This window comes from Triturus cristatus, chromosome 12, assembly GCF_964204655.1.
Source record: "Triturus cristatus chromosome 12, aTriCri1.1, whole genome shotgun sequence".
In the NCBI taxonomy this organism is placed as follows: Eukaryota; Metazoa; Chordata; class Amphibia; order Caudata; family Salamandridae; genus Triturus; species Triturus cristatus.
This window is the reverse complement of record NC_140595.1, coordinates 218,599,266-218,615,643: the sequence shown is the minus strand read 5'-3', so window position 1 is coordinate 218,615,643 and position 16,378 is coordinate 218,599,266. Positions and strand designations below refer to the sequence as shown.

The following is a 16,378-nucleotide window of genomic DNA, read 5'->3' as shown; positions in this document are numbered from 1 at the left end:
GTCTCCAGCCTAGACAGATATATCCTTCTATATTCAGGTTTAATGAAAGTACGTGTGAAAAAGGCACATACAGTGCATGGCTATGTGTAGAGCGTGTTGAAAGCGTAAAATGGCTAGGGGACAAAAGGCCTACAGTGCCACTTAACTAAAAGCCTGATTCACATTTGCTGTTCCCCTTCCCCAGCAGCCCCGACAACTCCTAATGAGCTGAGGTGAGTACAAAAGAAATTTGAATATTCCCAGACATACACATGTGAACAGTCCACCTTTTTGTACCTTGAGCAGAGACTTTGAAATGTTGGCCTGTTTTGCCCACCGGCCTGGTTCTCGCCCTCTTTCTTAGAGCCTGAAAATACCTTTCAGGTCCTCACCCTCGCAATGACAGGGTCTTTGATGTGCCGCCACTTACCCTAGAGAGCTATATTGTCACTTACTCTGGTTTCTCTTCAAAACGAAAAAATCTTTCGCCTTTTACTAAAGATTTCCGTGGAGAGGAACATTTAAGAGTTTATTCAATTTTTTTAAGCCTTGCCACAGGTGAGGCTGTTTATCATTTGTTTAAAAGAAAAGCATTAGAAGTTGGGGAATATCCAGCAATTGTCTGCTGCTTTTTTGGGGGACATGAGTTTGGTGTTTTATTCCTGAGCTCTCTGCTTGCTCATTTGCATAAACAGAGTGCAGGAGAGGTGCCTCATGGGAAAGAGCTTGTGCAGTGCATGAGATTGCTTTTCTTGACTGACTTGAAACTTCACGATCGCAGGCAGTATATTTTCTTATCTCCCAAAGATCCTGCTGCCAGATCCCAGAGGTCACCCTCCTTTTTAAAGGTGGGACCAAGACTCATGCTGTGCTTTTCATAGGGCTTGCCCGTTATTTGTGCCCGTTCGAGGTGCCCTGAGAGGTCGCCAATCCTGAGTCAGCTTCCTCTCAGGTAGACTTGAAGGGGCACGTCAGACTTGTTTCACGTGTCTCCAGCCTAGACAGATATATCCTTCTATATTCAGGTTTAATGAAAGTACGTGTGAAAAAGGCACATACGGTGCATGGCTATGTGTAGAGCGTGTTGAAAGCGTAAAATGGCTAGGGGACAAAAGGCCTACAGTGCCACTTAACTAAAAGCCTGATTCACATTTCCTGTTCCCCTTCCCCAGCAGCCCCGACAACTCCTAATGAGCTGAGGTGAGTACAAAAGAAATTTGCATATTCCCAGACATACACATGTGAACAGTCCACCTTTTTGTACCTTGAGCAGAGACTTTGAAATGTTGGCCTGTTTTGCCCACCGGCCTGGTTCTCGCCCTCTTTCTTAGAGCCTGAAAATACCTTTCAGGTCCTCACCCTCGCAATGACAGGGTCTTTGATGTGCCGCCACTTACCCTAGAGAGCTATATTGTCACTTACTCTGGTTTCTCTTCAAAACGAAAAAATCTTTCGCCTTTTACTAAAGATTTCCGTGGAGAGGAACATTTAAGAGTTTATTCAATTTTTTTAAGCCTTGCCACAGGTGAGGCTGTTTATCATTTGTTTAAAAGAAAAGCATTAGAAGTTGGGGAATATCCAGCAATTGTCTGCTGCTTTTTTGGGGGACATGAGTTTGGTGTTTTATTCCTGAGCTCTCTGCTTGCTCATTTGCATAAACAGAGTGCAGGAGAGGTGCCTCATGGGAAAGAGCTTGTGCAGTGCATGAGATTGCTTTTCTTGACTGACTTGAAACTTCACGATCGCAGGCAGTATATTTTCTTATCTCCCAAAGATCCTGCTGCCAGATCCCAGAGGTCACCCTCCTTTTTAAAGGTGGGACCAAGACTCATGCTGTGCTTTTCATAGGGCTTGCCCGTTATTTGTGCCCGTTATTTGTGCCCGTTCGAGGTGCCCTGAGAGGTCGCCAATCCTGAGTCAGCTTCCTCTCAGGTAGACTTGAAGGGGCACGTCAGACTTGTTTCACGTGTCTCCAGCCTAGACAGATATATCCTTCTATATTCAGGTTTAATGAAAGTACGTGTGAAAAAGGCACATACGGTGCATGGCTATGTGTAGAGCGTGTTGAAAGCGTAAAATGGCTAGGGGACAAAAGGCCTACAGTGCCACTTAACTAAAAGCCTGATTCACATTTCCTGTTCCCCTTCCCCAGCAGCCCCGACAACTCCTAATGAGCTGAGGTGAGTACAAAAGAAATTTGCATATTCCCAGACATACACATGTGAACAGTCCACCTTTTTGTACCTTGAGCAGAGACTTTGAAATGTTGGCCTGTTTTGCCCACCGGCCTGGTTCTCGCCCTCTTTCTTAGAGCCTGAAAATATCTTTCAGGTCCTCACCCTCGCAATGACAGGGTCTTTGATGTGCCGCCACTTACCCTAGAGAGCTATATTGTCACTTACTCTGGTTTCTCTTCAAAACGAAAAAATCTTTCGCCTTTTACTAAAGATTTCCGTGGAGAGGAACATTTAAGAGTTTAATCAATTTTTTTAAGCCTTGCCACAGGTGAGGCTGTTTATCATTTGTTTAAAAGAAAAGCATTAGAAGTTGGGGAATATCCAGCAATTGTCTGCTGCTTTTTTGGGGGACATGAGTTTGGTGTTTTATTCCTGAGCTCTCTGCTTGCTCATTTGCATAAACAGAGTGCAGGAGAGGTGCCTCATGGGAAAGAGCTTGTGCAGTGCATGAGATTGCTTTTCTTGACTGACTTGAAACTTCACGATCGCAGGCAGTATATTTTCTTATCTCCCAAAGATCCTGCTGCCAGATCCCAGAGGTCACCCTCCTTTTTAAAGGTGGGACCAAGACTCATGCTGTGCTTTTCATAGGGCTTGCCCGTTATTTGTGCCCGTTGGAGGTGCCCTGAGAGGTCGCCAATCCTGAGTCCGCTTCCTCTCAGGTAGACTTGAAGGGGCACGTCAGACTTGTTTCACGTGTCTCCAGCCTAGACAGATATATCCTTCTATATTCAGGTTTAATGAAAGTACGTGTGAAAAAGGCACATACAGTGCATGGCTATGTGTAGAGCGTGTTGAAAGCGTAAAATGGCTAGGGGACAAAAGGCCTACAGTGCCACTTAACTAAAAGCCTGATTCACATTTGCTGTTCCCCTTCCCCAGCAGCCCCGACAACTCCTAATGAGCTGAGGTGAGTACAAAAGAAATTTGAATATTCCCAGACATACACATGTGAACAGTCCACCTTTTTGTACCTTGAGCAGAGACTTTGAAATGTTGGCCTGTTTTGCCCACCGGCCTGGTTCTCGCCCTCTTTCTTAGAGCCTGAAAATACCTTTCAGGTCCTCACCCTCGCAATGACAGGGTCTTTGATGTGCCGCCACTTACCCTAGAGAGCTATATTGTCACTTACTCTGGTTTCTCTTCAAAACGAAAAAATCTTTCGCCTTTTACTAAAGATTTCCGTGGAGAGGAACATTTAAGAGTTTATTCAATTTTTTTAAGCCTTGCCACAGGTGAGGCTGTTTATCATTTGTTTAAAAGAAAAGCATTAGAAGTTGGGGAATATCCAGCAATTGTCTGCTGCTTTTTTGGGGGACATGAGTTTGGTGTTTTATTCCTGAGCTCTCTGCTTGCTCATTTGCATAAACAGAGTGCAGGAGAGGTGCCTCATGGGAAAGAGCTTGTGCAGTGCATGAGATTGCTTTTCTTGACTGACTTGAAACTTCACGATCGCAGGCAGTATATTTTCTTATCTCCCAAAGATCCTGCTGCCAGATCCCAGAGGTCACCCTCCTTTTTAAAGGTGGGACCAAGACTCATGCTGTGCTTTTCATAGGGCTTGCCCGTTATTTGTGCCCGTTAGAGGTGCCCTGAGAGGTCGCCAATCCTGAGTCAGCTTCCTCTCAGGTAGACTTGAAGGGGCACGTCAGACTTGTTTCACGTGTCTCCAGCCTAGACAGATATATCCTTCTATATTCAGGTTTAATGAAAGTACGTGTGAAAAAGGCACATACGGTGCATGGCTATGTGTAGAGCGTGTTGAAAGCGTAAAATGGCTAGGGGACAAAAGGCCTACAGTGCCACTTAACTAAAAGCCTGATTCACATTTCCTGTTCCCCTTCCCCAGCAGCCCCGACAACTCCTAATGAGCTGAGGTGAGTACAAAAGAAATTTGCATATTCCCAGACATACACATGTGAACAGTCCACCTTTTTGTACCTTGAGCAGAGACTTTGAAATGTTGGCCTGTTTTGCCCACCGGCCTGGTTCTCGCCCTCTTTCTTAGAGCCTGAAAATACCTTTCAGGTCCTCACCCTCGCAATGACAGGGTCTTTGATGTGCCGCCACTTACCCTAGAGAGCTATATTGTCACTTACTCTGGTTTCTCTTCAAAACGAAAAAATCTTTCGCCTTTTACTAAAGATTTCCGTGGAGAGGAACATTTAAGAGTTTATTCAATTTTTTTAAGCCTTGCCACAGGTGAGGCTGTTTATCATTTGTTTAAAAGAAAAGCATTAGAAGTTGGGGAATATCCAGCAATTGTCTGCTGCTTTTTTGGGGGACATGAGTTTGGTGTTTTATTCCTGAGCTCTCTGCTTGCTCATTTGCATAAACAGAGTGCAGGAGAGGTGCCTCATGGGAAAGAGCTTGTGCAGTGCATGAGATTGCTTTTCTTGACTGACTTGAAACTTCACGATCGCAGGCAGTATATTTTCTTATCTCCCAAAGATCCTGCTGCCAGATCCCAGAGGTCACCCTCCTTTTTAAAGGTGGGACCAAGACTCATGCTGTGCTTTTCATAGGGCTTGCCCGTTATTTGTGCCCGTTATTTGTGCCCGTTCGAGGTGCCCTGAGAGGTCGCCAATCCTGAGTCAGCTTCCTCTCAGGTAGACTTGAAGGGGCACGTCAGACTTGTTTCACGTGTCTCCAGCCTAGACAGATATATCCTTCTATATTCAGGTTTAATGAAAGTACGTGTGAAAAAGGCACATACGGTGCATGGCTATGTGTAGAGCGTGTTGAAAGCGTAAAATGGCTAGGGGACAAAAGGCCTACAGTGCCACTTAACTAAAAGCCTGATTCACATTTCCTGTTCCCCTTCCCCAGCAGCCCCGACAACTCCTAATGAGCTGAGGTGAGTACAAAAGAAATTTGCATATTCCCAGACATACACATGTGAACAGTCCACCTTTTTGTACCTTGAGCAGAGACTTTGAAATGTTGGCCTGTTTTGCCCACCGGCCTGGTTCTCGCCCTCTTTCTTAGAGCCTGAAAATATCTTTCAGGTCCTCACCCTCGCAATGACAGGGTCTTTGATGTGCCGCCACTTACCCTAGAGAGCTATATTGTCACTTACTCTGGTTTCTCTTCAAAACGAAAAAATCTTTCGCCTTTTACTAAAGATTTCCGTGGAGAGGAACATTTAAGAGTTTATTCAATTTTTTTAAGCCTTGCCACAGGTGAGGCTGTTTATCATTTGTTTAAAAGAAAAGCATTAGAAGTTGGGGAATATCCAGCAATTGTCTGCTGCTTTTTTGGGGGACATGAGTTTGGTGTTTTATTCCTGAGCTCTCTGCTTGCTCATTTGCATAAACAGAGTGCAGGAGAGGTGCCTCATGGGAAAGAGCTTGTGCAGTGCATGAGATTGCTTTTCTTGACTGACTTGAAACTTCACGATCGCAGGCAGTATATTTTCTTATCTCCCAAAGATCCTGCTGCCAGATCCCAGAGGTCACCCTCCTTTTTAAAGGTGGGACCAAGACTCATGCTGTGCTTTTCATAGGGCTTGCCCGTTATTTGTGCCCGTTAGGTCGAGGTGCCCTGAGAGGTCGCCAATCCTGAGTCAGCTTCCTCTCAGGTAGACTTGAAGGGGCACGTCAGACTTGTTTCACGTGTCTCCAGCCTAGACAGATATATCCTTCTATATTCAGGTTTAATGAAAGTACGTGTGAAAAAGGCACATACGGTGCATGGCTATGTGTAGAGCGTGTTGAAAGCGTAAAATGGCTAGGGGACAAAAGGCCTACAGTGCCACTTAACTAAAAGCCTGATTCACATTTGCTGTTCCCCTTCCCCAGCAGCCCCGACAACTCCTAATGAGCTGAGGTGAGTACAAAAGAAATTTGCATATTCCCAGACATACACATGTGAACAGTCCACCTTTTTGTACCTTGAGCTGAGACTTTGAAATGTTGGCCTGTTTTGCCCACCGGCCTGGTTCTCGCCCTCTTTCTTAGAGCCTGAAAATACCTTTCAGGTCCTCACCCTCGCAATGACAGCGTCTTTGATGTGCCGCCACTTACCCTAGAGAGCTATATTGTCACTTACTCTGGTTTCTCTTCAAAACGAAAAAATCTTTTGCCTTTTACTAAAGATTTCCGTGGAGAGGAACCTTTAAGAGTTTATTCAATTTTTTTAAGCCTTGCCACAGGTGAGGCTGTTTATCATTTGTTTAAAAGAAAAGCATTACAAGTTGGGGAATATCCAGCAATTGTCTGCTGCTTTTTTTGGGGGACATGAGTTTGGTGTTTTATTCCTGAGCTCTCTGCTTGCTCATTTGCATAAACAGAGTGCAGGAGAGGTGCCTCATGGGAAAGAGCTTGTGCAGTGCATGAGATTGCTTTTCTTGACTGACTTGAAACTTCACGATCGCAGGCAGTATATTTTCTTATCTCCCAAAGATCCTGCTGCCAGATCCCAGAGGTCACCCTCCTTTTTAAAGGTGGGACCAAGACTCATGCTGTGCTTTTCATAGGGCTTGCCCGTTATTTGTGCCCGTTCGAGGTGCCCTGAGAGGTCGCCAATCCTGAGTCAGCTTCCTCTCAGGTAGACTTGAAGGGGCACGTCAGACTTGTTTCACGTGTCTCCAGCCTAGACAGATATATCCTTCTATATTCAGGTTTAATGAAAGTACGTGTGAAAAAGGCACATACGGTGCATGGCTATGTGTAGAGCGTGTTGAAAGCGTAAAATGGCTAGGGGACAAAAGGCCTACAGTGCCACTTAACTAAAAGCCTGATTCACATTTCCTGTTCCCCTTCCCCAGCAGCCCCGACAACTCCTAATGAGCTGAGGTGAGTACAAAAGAAATTTGCATATTCCCAGACATACACATGTGAACAGTCCACCTTTTTGTACCTTGAGCAGAGACTTTGAAATGTTGGCCTGTTTTGCCCACCGGCCTGGTTCTCGCCCTCTTTCTTAGAGCCTGAAAATACCTTTCAGGTCCTCACCCTCGCAATGACAGGGTCTTTGATGTGCCGCCACTTACCCTAGAGAGCTATATTGTCACTTACTCTGGTTTCTCTTCAAAACGAAAAAATCTTTCGCCTTTTACTAAAGATTTCCGTGGAGAGGAACATTTAAGAGTTTATTCAATTTTTTTAAGCCTTGCCACAGATGAGGCTGTTTATCATTTGTTTAAAAGAAAAGCATTAGAAGTTGGGGAATATCCAGCAATTGTCTGCTGCTTTTTTGGGGGACATGAGTTTGGTGTTTTATTCCTGAGCTCTCTGCTTGCTCATTTGCATAAACTGAGTGCAGGAGAGGTGCCTCATGGGAAAGAGCTTGTGCAGTGCATGAGATTGCTTTTCTTGACTGACTTGAAACTTCACGATCGCAGGCAGTATATTTTCTTATCTCCCAAAGATCCTGCTGCCAGATCCCAGAGGTCACCCTCCTTTTTAAAGGTGGGACCAAGACTCATGCTGTGCTTTTCATAGGGCTTGCCCGTTATTTGTGCCCGTTAGAGGTGCCCTGAGAGGTCGCCAATCCTGAGTCAGCTTCCTCTCAGGTAGACTTGAAGGGGCACGTCAGACTTGTTTCACGTGTCTCCAGCCTAGACAGATATATCCTTCTATATTCAGGTTTAATGAAAGTACGTGTGAAAAAGGCACATACGGTGCATGGCTATGTGTAGAGCGTGTTGAAAGCGTAAAATGGCTAGGGGACAAAAGGCCTACAGTGCCACTTAACTAAAAGCCTGATTCACATTTGCTGTTCCCCTTCCCCAGCAGCCCCGACAACTCCTAATGAGCTGAGGTGAGTACAAAAGAAATTTGCATATTCCCAGACATACACATGTGAACAGTCCACCTTTTTGTACCTTGAGCAGAGACTTTGAAATGTTGGCCTGTTTTGCCCACCGGCCTGGTTCTCGCCCTCTTTCTTAGAGCCTGAAAATACCTTTCAGGTCCTCACCCTCGCAATGACAGGGTCTTTGATGTGCCGCCACTTACCCTAGAGAGCTATATTGTCACTTACTCTGGTTTCTCTTCAAAACGAAAATATCTTTCGCCTTTTACTAAAGATTTCCGTGGAGAGGAACATTTAAGAGTTTATTCAATTTTTTTAAGCCTTGCCACAGGTGAGGCTGTTTATCATTTGTTTAAAAGAAAAGCATTAGAAGTTGGGGAATATCCAGCAATTGTCTGCTGCTTTTTTGGGGGACATGAGTTTGGTGTTTTATTCCTGAGCTCTCTGCTTGCTCATTTGCATAAACAGAGTGCAGGAGAGGTGCCTCATGGGAAAGAGCTTGTGCAGTGCATGAGATTGCTTTTCTTGACTGACTTGAAACTTCACGATCGCAGGCAGTATATTTTCTTATCTCCCAAAGATCCTGCTGCCAGATCCCAGAGGTCACCCTCCTTTTTAAAGGTGGGACCAAGACTCATGCTGTGCTTTTCATAGGGCTTGCCCGTTATTTGTGCCCGTTAGAGGTGCCCTGAGAGGTCGCCAATCCTGAGTCAGCTTCCTCTCAGGTAGACTTGAAGGGGCACGTCAGACTTGTTTCACGTGTCTCCAGCCTAGACAGATATATCCTTCTATATTCAGGTTTAATGAAAGTACGTGTGAAAAAGGCACATACAGTGCATGGCTATGTGTAGAGCGTGTTGAAAGCGTAAAATGGCTAGGGGACAAAAGGCCTACAGTGCCACTTAACTAAAAGCCTGATTCACATTTGCTGTTCCCCTTCCCCAGCAGCCCCGACAACTCCTAATGAGCTGAGGTGAGTACAAAAGAAATTTGAATATTCCCAGACATACACATGTGAACAGTCCACCTTTTTGTACCTTGAGCAGAGACTTTGAAATGTTGGCCTGTTTTGCCCACCGGCCTGGTTCTCGCCCTCTTTCTTAGAGCCTGAAAATACCTTTCAGGTCCTCACCCTCGCAATGACAGGGTCTTTGATGTGCCGCCACTTACCCTAGAGAGCTATATTGTCACTTACTCTGGTTTCTCTTCAAAACGAAAAAATCTTTCGCCTTTTACTAAAGATTTCCGTGGAGAGGAACATTTAAGAGTTTATTCAATTTTTTTAAGCCTTGCCACAGGTGAGGCTGTTTATCATTTGTTTAAAAGAAAAGCATTAGAAGTTGGGGAATATCCAGCAATTGTCTGCTGCTTTTTTGGGGGACATGAGTTTGGTGTTTTATTCCTGAGCTCTCTGCTTGCTCATTTGCATAAACAGAGTGCAGGAGAGGTGCCTCATGGGAAAGAGCTTGTGCAGTGCATGAGATTGCTTTTCTTGACTGACTTGAAACTTCACGATCGCAGGCAGTATATTTTCTTATCTCCCAAAGATCCTGCTGCCAGATCCCAGAGGTCACCCTCCTTTTTAAAGGTGGGACCAAGACTCATGCTGTGCTTTTCATAGGGCTTGCCCGTTATTTGTGCCCGTTCGAGGTGCCCTGAGAGGTCGCCAATCCTGAGTCAGCTTCCTCTCAGGTAGACTTGAAGGGGCACGTCAGACTTGTTTCACGTGTCTCCAGCCTAGACAGATATATCCTTCTATATTCAGGTTTAATGAAAGTACGTGTGAAAAAGGCACATACGGTGCATGGCTATGTGTAGAGCGTGTTGAAAGCGTAAAATGGCTAGGGGACAAAAGGCCTACAGTGCCACTTAACTAAAAGCCTGATTCACATTTCCTGTTCCCCTTCCCCAGCAGCCCCGACAACTCCTAATGAGCTGAGGTGAGTACAAAAGAAATTTGCATATTCCCAGACATACACATGTGAACAGTCCACCTTTTTGTACCTTGAGCAGAGACTTTGAAATGTTGGCCTGTTTTGCCCACCGGCCTGGTTCTCGCCCTCTTTCTTAGAGCCTGAAAATACCTTTCAGGTCCTCACCCTCGCAATGACAGCGTCTTTGATGTGCCGCCACTTACCCTAGAGAGCTATATTGTCACTTACTCTGGTTTCTCTTCAAAACGAAAAAATCTTTCGCCTTTTACTAAAGATTTCCGTGGAGAGGAACCTTTAAGAGTTTATTCAATTTTTTTAAGCCTTGCCACAGGTGAGGCTGTTTATCATTTGTTTAAAAGAAAAGCATTACAAGTTGGGGAATATCCAGCAATTGTCTGCTGCTTTTTTTGGGGGACATGAGTTTGGTGTTTTATTCCTGAGCTCTCTGCTTGCTCATTTGCATAAACAGAGTGCAGGAGAGGTGCCTCATGGGAAAGAGCTTGTGCAGTGCATGAGATTGCTTTTCTTGACTGACTTGAAACTTCACGATCGCAGGCAGTATATTTTCTTATCTCCCAAAGATCCTGCTGCCAGATCCCAGAGGTCACCCTCCTTTTTAAAGGTGGGACCAAGACTCATGCTGTGCTTTTCATAGGGCTTGCCCGTTATTTGTGCCCGTTCGAGGTGCCCTGAGAGGTCGCCAATCCTGAGTCAGCTTCCTCTCAGGTAGACTTGAAGGGGCACGTCAGACTTGTTTCACGTGTCTCCAGCCTAGACAGATATATCCTTCTATATTCAGGTTTAATGAAAGTACGTGTGAAAAAGGCACATACGGTGCATGGCTATGTGTAGAGCGTGTTGAAAGCGTAAAATGGCTAGGGGACAAAAGGCCTACAGTGCCACTTAACTAAAAGCCTGATTCACATTTCCTGTTCCCCTTCCCCAGCAGCCCCGACAACTCCTAATGAGCTGAGGTGAGTACAAAAGAAATTTGCATATTCCCAGACATACACATGTGAACAGTCCACCTTTTTGTACCTTGAGCAGAGACTTTGAAATGTTGGCCTGTTTTGCCCACCGGCCTGGTTCTCGCCCTCTTTCTTAGAGCCTGAAAATACCTTTCAGGTCCTCACCCTCGCAATGACAGGGTCTTTGATGTGCCGCCACTTACCCTAGAGAGCTATATTGTCACTTACTCTGGTTTCTCTTCAAAACGAAAAAATCTTTCGCCTTTTACTAAAGATTTCCGTGGAGAGGAACATTTAAGAGTTTATTCAATTTTTTTAAGCCTTGCCACAGATGAGGCTGTTTATCATTTGTTTAAAAGAAAAGCATTAGAAGTTGGGGAATATCCAGCAATTGTCTGCTGCTTTTTTGGGGGACATGAGTTTGGTGTTTTATTCCTGAGCTCTCTGCTTGCTCATTTGCATAAACTGAGTGCAGGAGAGGTGCCTCATGGGAAAGAGCTTGTGCAGTGCATGAGATTGCTTTTCTTGACTGACTTGAAACTTCACGATCGCAGGCAGTATATTTTCTTATCTCCCAAAGATCCTGCTGCCAGATCCCAGAGGTCACCCTCCTTTTTAAAGGTGGGACCAAGACTCATGCTGTGCTTTTCATAGGGCTTGCCCGTTATTTGTGCCCGTTAGAGGTGCCCTGAGAGGTCGCCAATCCTGAGTCAGCTTCCTCTCAGGTAGACTTGAAGGGGCACGTCAGACTTGTTTCACGTGTCTCCAGCCTAGACAGATATATCCTTCTATATTCAGGTTTAATGAAAGTACGTGTGAAAAAGGCACATACGGTGCATGGCTATGTGTAGAGCGTGTTGAAAGCGTAAAATGGCTAGGGGACAAAAGGCCTACAGTGCCACTTAACTAAAAGCCTGATTCACATTTGCTGTTCCCCTTCCCCAGCAGCCCCGACAACTCCTAATGAGCTGAGGTGAGTACAAAAGAAATTTGCATATTCCCAGACATACACATGTGAACAGTCCACCTTTTTGTACCTTGAGCAGAGACTTTGAAATGTTGGCCTGTTTTGCCCACCGGCCTGGTTCTCGCCCTCTTTCTTAGAGCCTGAAAATACCTTTCAGGTCCTCACCCTCGCAATGACAGGGTCTTTGATGTGCCGCCACTTACCCTAGAGAGCTATATTGTCACTTACTCTGGTTTCTCTTCAAAACGAAAATATCTTTCGCCTTTTACTAAAGATTTCCGTGGAGAGGAACATTTAAGAGTTTATTCAATTTTTTTAAGCCTTGCCACAGGTGAGGCTGTTTATCATTTGTTTAAAAGAAAAGCATTAGAAGTTGGGGAATATCCAGCAATTGTCTGCTGCTTTTTTGGGGGACATGAGTTTGGTGTTTTATTCCTGAGCTCTCTGCTTGCTCATTTGCATAAACAGAGTGCAGGAGAGGTGCCTCATGGGAAAGAGCTTGTGCAGTGCATGAGATTGCTTTTCTTGACTGACTTGAAACTTCACGATCGCAGGCAGTATATTTTCTTATCTCCCAAAGATCCTGCTGCCAGATCCCAGAGGTCACCCTCCTTTTTAAAGGTGGGACCAAGACTCATGCTGTGCTTTTCATAGGGCTTGCCCGTTATTTGTGCCCGTTAGAGGTGCCCTGAGAGGTCGCCAATCCTGAGTCAGCTTCCTCTCAGGTAGACTTGAAGGGGCACGTCAGACTTGTTTCACGTGTCTCCAGCCTAGACAGATATATCCTTCTATATTCAGGTTTAATGAAAGTACGTGTGAAAAAGGCACATACAGTGCATGGCTATGTGTAGAGCGTGTTGAAAGCGTAAAATGGCTAGGGGACAAAAGGCCTACAGTGCCACTTAACTAAAAGCCTGATTCACATTTGCTGTTCCCCTTCCCCAGCAGCCCCGACAACTCCTAATGAGCTGAGGTGAGTACAAAAGAAATTTGAATATTCCCAGACATACACATGTGAACAGTCCACCTTTTTGTACCTTGAGCAGAGACTTTGAAATGTTGGCCTGTTTTGCCCACCGGCCTGGTTCTCGCCCTCTTTCTTAGAGCCTGAAAATACCTTTCAGGTCCTCACCCTCGCAATGACAGGGTCTTTGATGTGCCGCCACTTACCCTAGAGAGCTATATTGTCACTTACTCTGGTTTCTCTTCAAAACGAAAAAATCTTTCGCCTTTTACTAAAGATTTCCGTGGAGAGGAACATTTAAGAGTTTATTCAATTTTTTTAAGCCTTGCCACAGGTGAGGCTGTTTATCATTTGTTTAAAAGAAAAGCATTAGAAGTTGGGGAATATCCAGCAATTGTCTGCTGCTTTTTTGGGGGACATGAGTTTGGTGTTTTATTCCTGAGCTCTCTGCTTGCTCATTTGCATAAACAGAGTGCAGGAGAGGTGCCTCATGGGAAAGAGCTTGTGCAGTGCATGAGATTGCTTTTCTTGACTGACTTGAAACTTCACGATCGCAGGCAGTATATTTTCTTATCTCCCAAAGATCCTGCTGCCAGATCCCAGAGGTCACCCTCCTTTTTAAAGGTGGGACCAAGACTCATGCTGTGCTTTTCATAGGGCTTGCCCGTTATTTGTGCCCGTTCGAGGTGCCCTGAGAGGTCGCCAATCCTGAGTCAGCTTCCTCTCAGGTAGACTTGAAGGGGCACGTCAGACTTGTTTCACGTGTCTCCAGCCTAGACAGATATATCCTTCTATATTCAGGTTTAATGAAAGTACGTGTGAAAAAGGCACATACGGTGCATGGCTATGTGTAGAGCGTGTTGAAAGCGTAAAATGGCTAGGGGACAAAAGGCCTACAGTGCCACTTAACTAAAAGCCTGATTCACATTTCCTGTTCCCCTTCCCCAGCAGCCCCGACAACTCCTAATGAGCTGAGGTGAGTACAAAAGAAATTTGCATATTCCCAGACATACACATGTGAACAGTCCACCTTTTTGTACCTTGAGCAGAGACTTTGAAATGTTGGCCTGTTTTGCCCACCGGCCTGGTTCTCGCCCTCTTTCTTAGAGCCTGAAAATACCTTTCAGGTCCTCACCCTCGCAATGACAGGGTCTTTGATGTGCCGCCACTTACCCTAGAGAGCTATATTGTCACTTACTCTGGTTTCTCTTCAAAACGAAAAAATCTTTCGCCTTTTACTAAAGATTTCCGTGGAGAGGAACATTTAAGAGTTTATTCAATTTTTTTAAGCCTTGCCACAGGTGAGGCTGTTTATCATTTGTTTAAAAGAAAAGCATTAGAAGTTGGGGAATATCCAGCAATTGTCTGCTGCTTTTTTGGGGGACATGAGTTTGGTGTTTTATTCCTGAGCTCTCTGCTTGCTCATTTGCATAAACAGAGTGCAGGAGAGGTGCCTCATGGGAAAGAGCTTGTGCAGTGCATGAGATTGCTTTTCTTGACTGACTTGAAACTTCACGATCGCAGGCAGTATATTTTCTTATCTCCCAAAGATCCTGCTGCCAGATCCCAGAGGTCACCCTCCTTTTTAAAGGTGGGACCAAGACTCATGCTGTGCTTTTCATAGGGCTTGCCCGTTATTTGTGCCCGTTATTTGTGCCCGTTCGAGGTGCCCTGAGAGGTCGCCAATCCTGAGTCAGCTTCCTCTCAGGTAGACTTGAAGGGGCACGTCAGACTTGTTTCACGTGTCTCCAGCCTAGACAGATATATCCTTCTATATTCAGGTTTAATGAAAGTACGTGTGAAAAAGGCACATACGGTGCATGGCTATGTGTAGAGCGTGTTGAAAGCGTAAAATGGCTAGGGGACAAAAGGCCTACAGTGCCACTTAACTAAAAGCCTGATTCACATTTCCTGTTCCCCTTCCCCAGCAGCCCCGACAACTCCTAATGAGCTGAGGTGAGTACAAAAGAAATTTGCATATTCCCAGACATACACATGTGAACAGTCCACCTTTTTGTACCTTGAGCAGAGACTTTGAAATGTTGGCCTGTTTTGCCCACCGGCCTGGTTCTCGCCCTCTTTCTTAGAGCCTGAAAATATCTTTCAGGTCCTCACCCTCGCAATGACAGGGTCTTTGATGTGCCGCCACTTACCCTAGAGAGCTATATTGTCACTTACTCTGGTTTCTCTTCAAAACGAAAAAATCTTTCGCCTTTTACTAAAGATTTCCGTGGAGAGGAACATTTAAGAGTTTAATCAATTTTTTTAAGCCTTGCCACAGGTGAGGCTGTTTATCATTTGTTTAAAAGAAAAGCATTAGAAGTTGGGGAATATCCAGCAATTGTCTGCTGCTTTTTTGGGGGACATGAGTTTGGTGTTTTATTCCTGAGCTCTCTGCTTGCTCATTTGCATAAACAGAGTGCAGGAGAGGTGCCTCATGGGAAAGAGCTTGTGCAGTGCATGAGATTGCTTTTCTTGACTGACTTGAAACTTCACGATCGCAGGCAGTATATTTTCTTATCTCCCAAAGATCCTGCTGCCAGATCCCAGAGGTCACCCTCCTTTTTAAAGGTGGGACCAAGACTCATGCTGTGCTTTTCATAGGGCTTGCCCGTTATTTGTGCCCGTTGGAGGTGCCCTGAGAGGTCGCCAATCCTGAGTCCGCTTCCTCTCAGGTAGACTTGAAGGGGCACGTCAGACTTGTTTCACGTGTCTCCAGCCTAGACAGATATATCCTTCTATATTCAGGTTTAATGAAAGTACGTGTGAAAAAGGCACATACAGTGCATGGCTATGTGTAGAGCGTGTTGAAAGCGTAAAATGGCTAGGGGACAAAAGGCCTACAGTGCCACTTAACTAAAAGCCTGATTCACATTTGCTGTTCCCCTTCCCCAGCAGCCCCGACAACTCCTAATGAGCTGAGGTGAGTACAAAAGAAATTTGAATATTCCCAGACATACACATGTGAACAGTCCACCTTTTTGTACCTTGAGCAGAGACTTTGAAATGTTGGCCTGTTTTGCCCACCGGCCTGGTTCTCGCCCTCTTTCTTAGAGCCTGAAAATACCTTTCAGGTCCTCACCCTCGCAATGACAGGGTCTTTGATGTGCCGCCACTTACCCTAGAGAGCTATATTGTCACTTACTCTGGTTTCTCTTCAAAACGAAAAAATCTTTCGCCTTTTACTAAAGATTTCCGTGGAGAGGAACATTTAAGAGTTTATTCAATTTTTTTAAGCCTTGCCACAGGTGAGGCTGTTTATCATTTGTTTAAAAGAAAAGCATTAGAAGTTGGGGAATATCCAGCAATTGTCTGCTGCTTTTTTGGGGGACATGAGTTTGGTGTTTTATTCCTGAGCTCTCTGCTTGCTCATTTGCATAAACAGAGTGCAGGAGAGGTGCCTCATGGGAAAGAGCTTGTGCAGTGCATGAGATTGCTTTTCTTGACTGACTTGAAACTTCACGATCGCAGGCAGTATATTTTCTTATCTCCCAAAGATCCTGCTGCCAGATCCCAGAGGTCACCCTCCTTTTTAAAGGTGGGACCAAGACTCATGCTGTGCTTTTCATAGG

General features: G+C 45.1%; 17 non-coding genes across 17 annotated transcripts; all 17 read left to right on the top strand.

Annotated features, from left to right (window-relative positions):
- Positions 1-430: 430 nt before the first annotated feature.
- Positions 431-545, top strand: LOC146775153 (U5 spliceosomal RNA). The gene has a single exon (XR_014973050.1). It is a non-coding gene; the product is annotated as a U5 spliceosomal RNA (small nuclear RNA).
- Positions 546-1,397: 852 nt separating this feature from the next.
- On the top strand, positions 1,398-1,512 carry LOC146775152 (U5 spliceosomal RNA). Its single transcript, XR_014973049.1, has one exon. It is a non-coding gene; the product is annotated as a U5 spliceosomal RNA (small nuclear RNA).
- An 865-nt stretch (positions 1,513-2,377) lies between these two features.
- On the top strand, positions 2,378-2,492 carry LOC146775151 (U5 spliceosomal RNA). The gene has a single exon (XR_014972948.1). It is a non-coding gene; the product is annotated as a U5 spliceosomal RNA (small nuclear RNA).
- An 852-nt stretch (positions 2,493-3,344) lies between these two features.
- LOC146775150 (U5 spliceosomal RNA) lies at positions 3,345-3,459 on the top strand. Its single transcript, XR_014973047.1, has one exon. It is a non-coding gene; the product is annotated as a U5 spliceosomal RNA (small nuclear RNA).
- An 852-nt stretch (positions 3,460-4,311) lies between these two features.
- On the top strand, positions 4,312-4,426 carry LOC146775149 (U5 spliceosomal RNA). Its single transcript, XR_014973046.1, has one exon. It is a non-coding gene; the product is annotated as a U5 spliceosomal RNA (small nuclear RNA).
- An 865-nt stretch (positions 4,427-5,291) lies between these two features.
- On the top strand, positions 5,292-5,406 carry LOC146775148 (U5 spliceosomal RNA). The gene has a single exon (XR_014973045.1). It is a non-coding gene; the product is annotated as a U5 spliceosomal RNA (small nuclear RNA).
- Positions 5,407-6,262: 856 nt separating this feature from the next.
- On the top strand, positions 6,263-6,377 carry LOC146775147 (U5 spliceosomal RNA). The gene has a single exon (XR_014973721.1). It is a non-coding gene; the product is annotated as a U5 spliceosomal RNA (small nuclear RNA).
- Positions 6,378-7,230: 853 nt separating this feature from the next.
- LOC146775146 (U5 spliceosomal RNA) lies at positions 7,231-7,345 on the top strand. Its single transcript, XR_014973617.1, has one exon. It is a non-coding gene; the product is annotated as a U5 spliceosomal RNA (small nuclear RNA).
- Positions 7,346-8,197: 852 nt separating this feature from the next.
- On the top strand, positions 8,198-8,312 carry LOC146775145 (U5 spliceosomal RNA). Its single transcript, XR_014974246.1, has one exon. It is a non-coding gene; the product is annotated as a U5 spliceosomal RNA (small nuclear RNA).
- Positions 8,313-9,164: 852 nt separating this feature from the next.
- LOC146775144 (U5 spliceosomal RNA) lies at positions 9,165-9,279 on the top strand. Its single transcript, XR_014973044.1, has one exon. It is a non-coding gene; the product is annotated as a U5 spliceosomal RNA (small nuclear RNA).
- Positions 9,280-10,131: 852 nt separating this feature from the next.
- On the top strand, positions 10,132-10,246 carry LOC146775143 (U5 spliceosomal RNA). Its single transcript, XR_014973591.1, has one exon. It is a non-coding gene; the product is annotated as a U5 spliceosomal RNA (small nuclear RNA).
- An 853-nt stretch (positions 10,247-11,099) lies between these two features.
- LOC146775142 (U5 spliceosomal RNA) lies at positions 11,100-11,214 on the top strand. The gene has a single exon (XR_014973616.1). It is a non-coding gene; the product is annotated as a U5 spliceosomal RNA (small nuclear RNA).
- An 852-nt stretch (positions 11,215-12,066) lies between these two features.
- On the top strand, positions 12,067-12,181 carry LOC146775141 (U5 spliceosomal RNA). Its single transcript, XR_014974245.1, has one exon. It is a non-coding gene; the product is annotated as a U5 spliceosomal RNA (small nuclear RNA).
- Positions 12,182-13,033: 852 nt separating this feature from the next.
- On the top strand, positions 13,034-13,148 carry LOC146775140 (U5 spliceosomal RNA). The gene has a single exon (XR_014973043.1). It is a non-coding gene; the product is annotated as a U5 spliceosomal RNA (small nuclear RNA).
- Positions 13,149-14,000: 852 nt separating this feature from the next.
- Positions 14,001-14,115, top strand: LOC146775139 (U5 spliceosomal RNA). Its single transcript, XR_014973042.1, has one exon. It is a non-coding gene; the product is annotated as a U5 spliceosomal RNA (small nuclear RNA).
- Positions 14,116-14,980: 865 nt separating this feature from the next.
- On the top strand, positions 14,981-15,095 carry LOC146775138 (U5 spliceosomal RNA). Its single transcript, XR_014972937.1, has one exon. It is a non-coding gene; the product is annotated as a U5 spliceosomal RNA (small nuclear RNA).
- Positions 15,096-15,947: 852 nt separating this feature from the next.
- On the top strand, positions 15,948-16,062 carry LOC146775137 (U5 spliceosomal RNA). The gene has a single exon (XR_014973041.1). It is a non-coding gene; the product is annotated as a U5 spliceosomal RNA (small nuclear RNA).
- Positions 16,063-16,378: the final 316 nt, after the last annotated feature.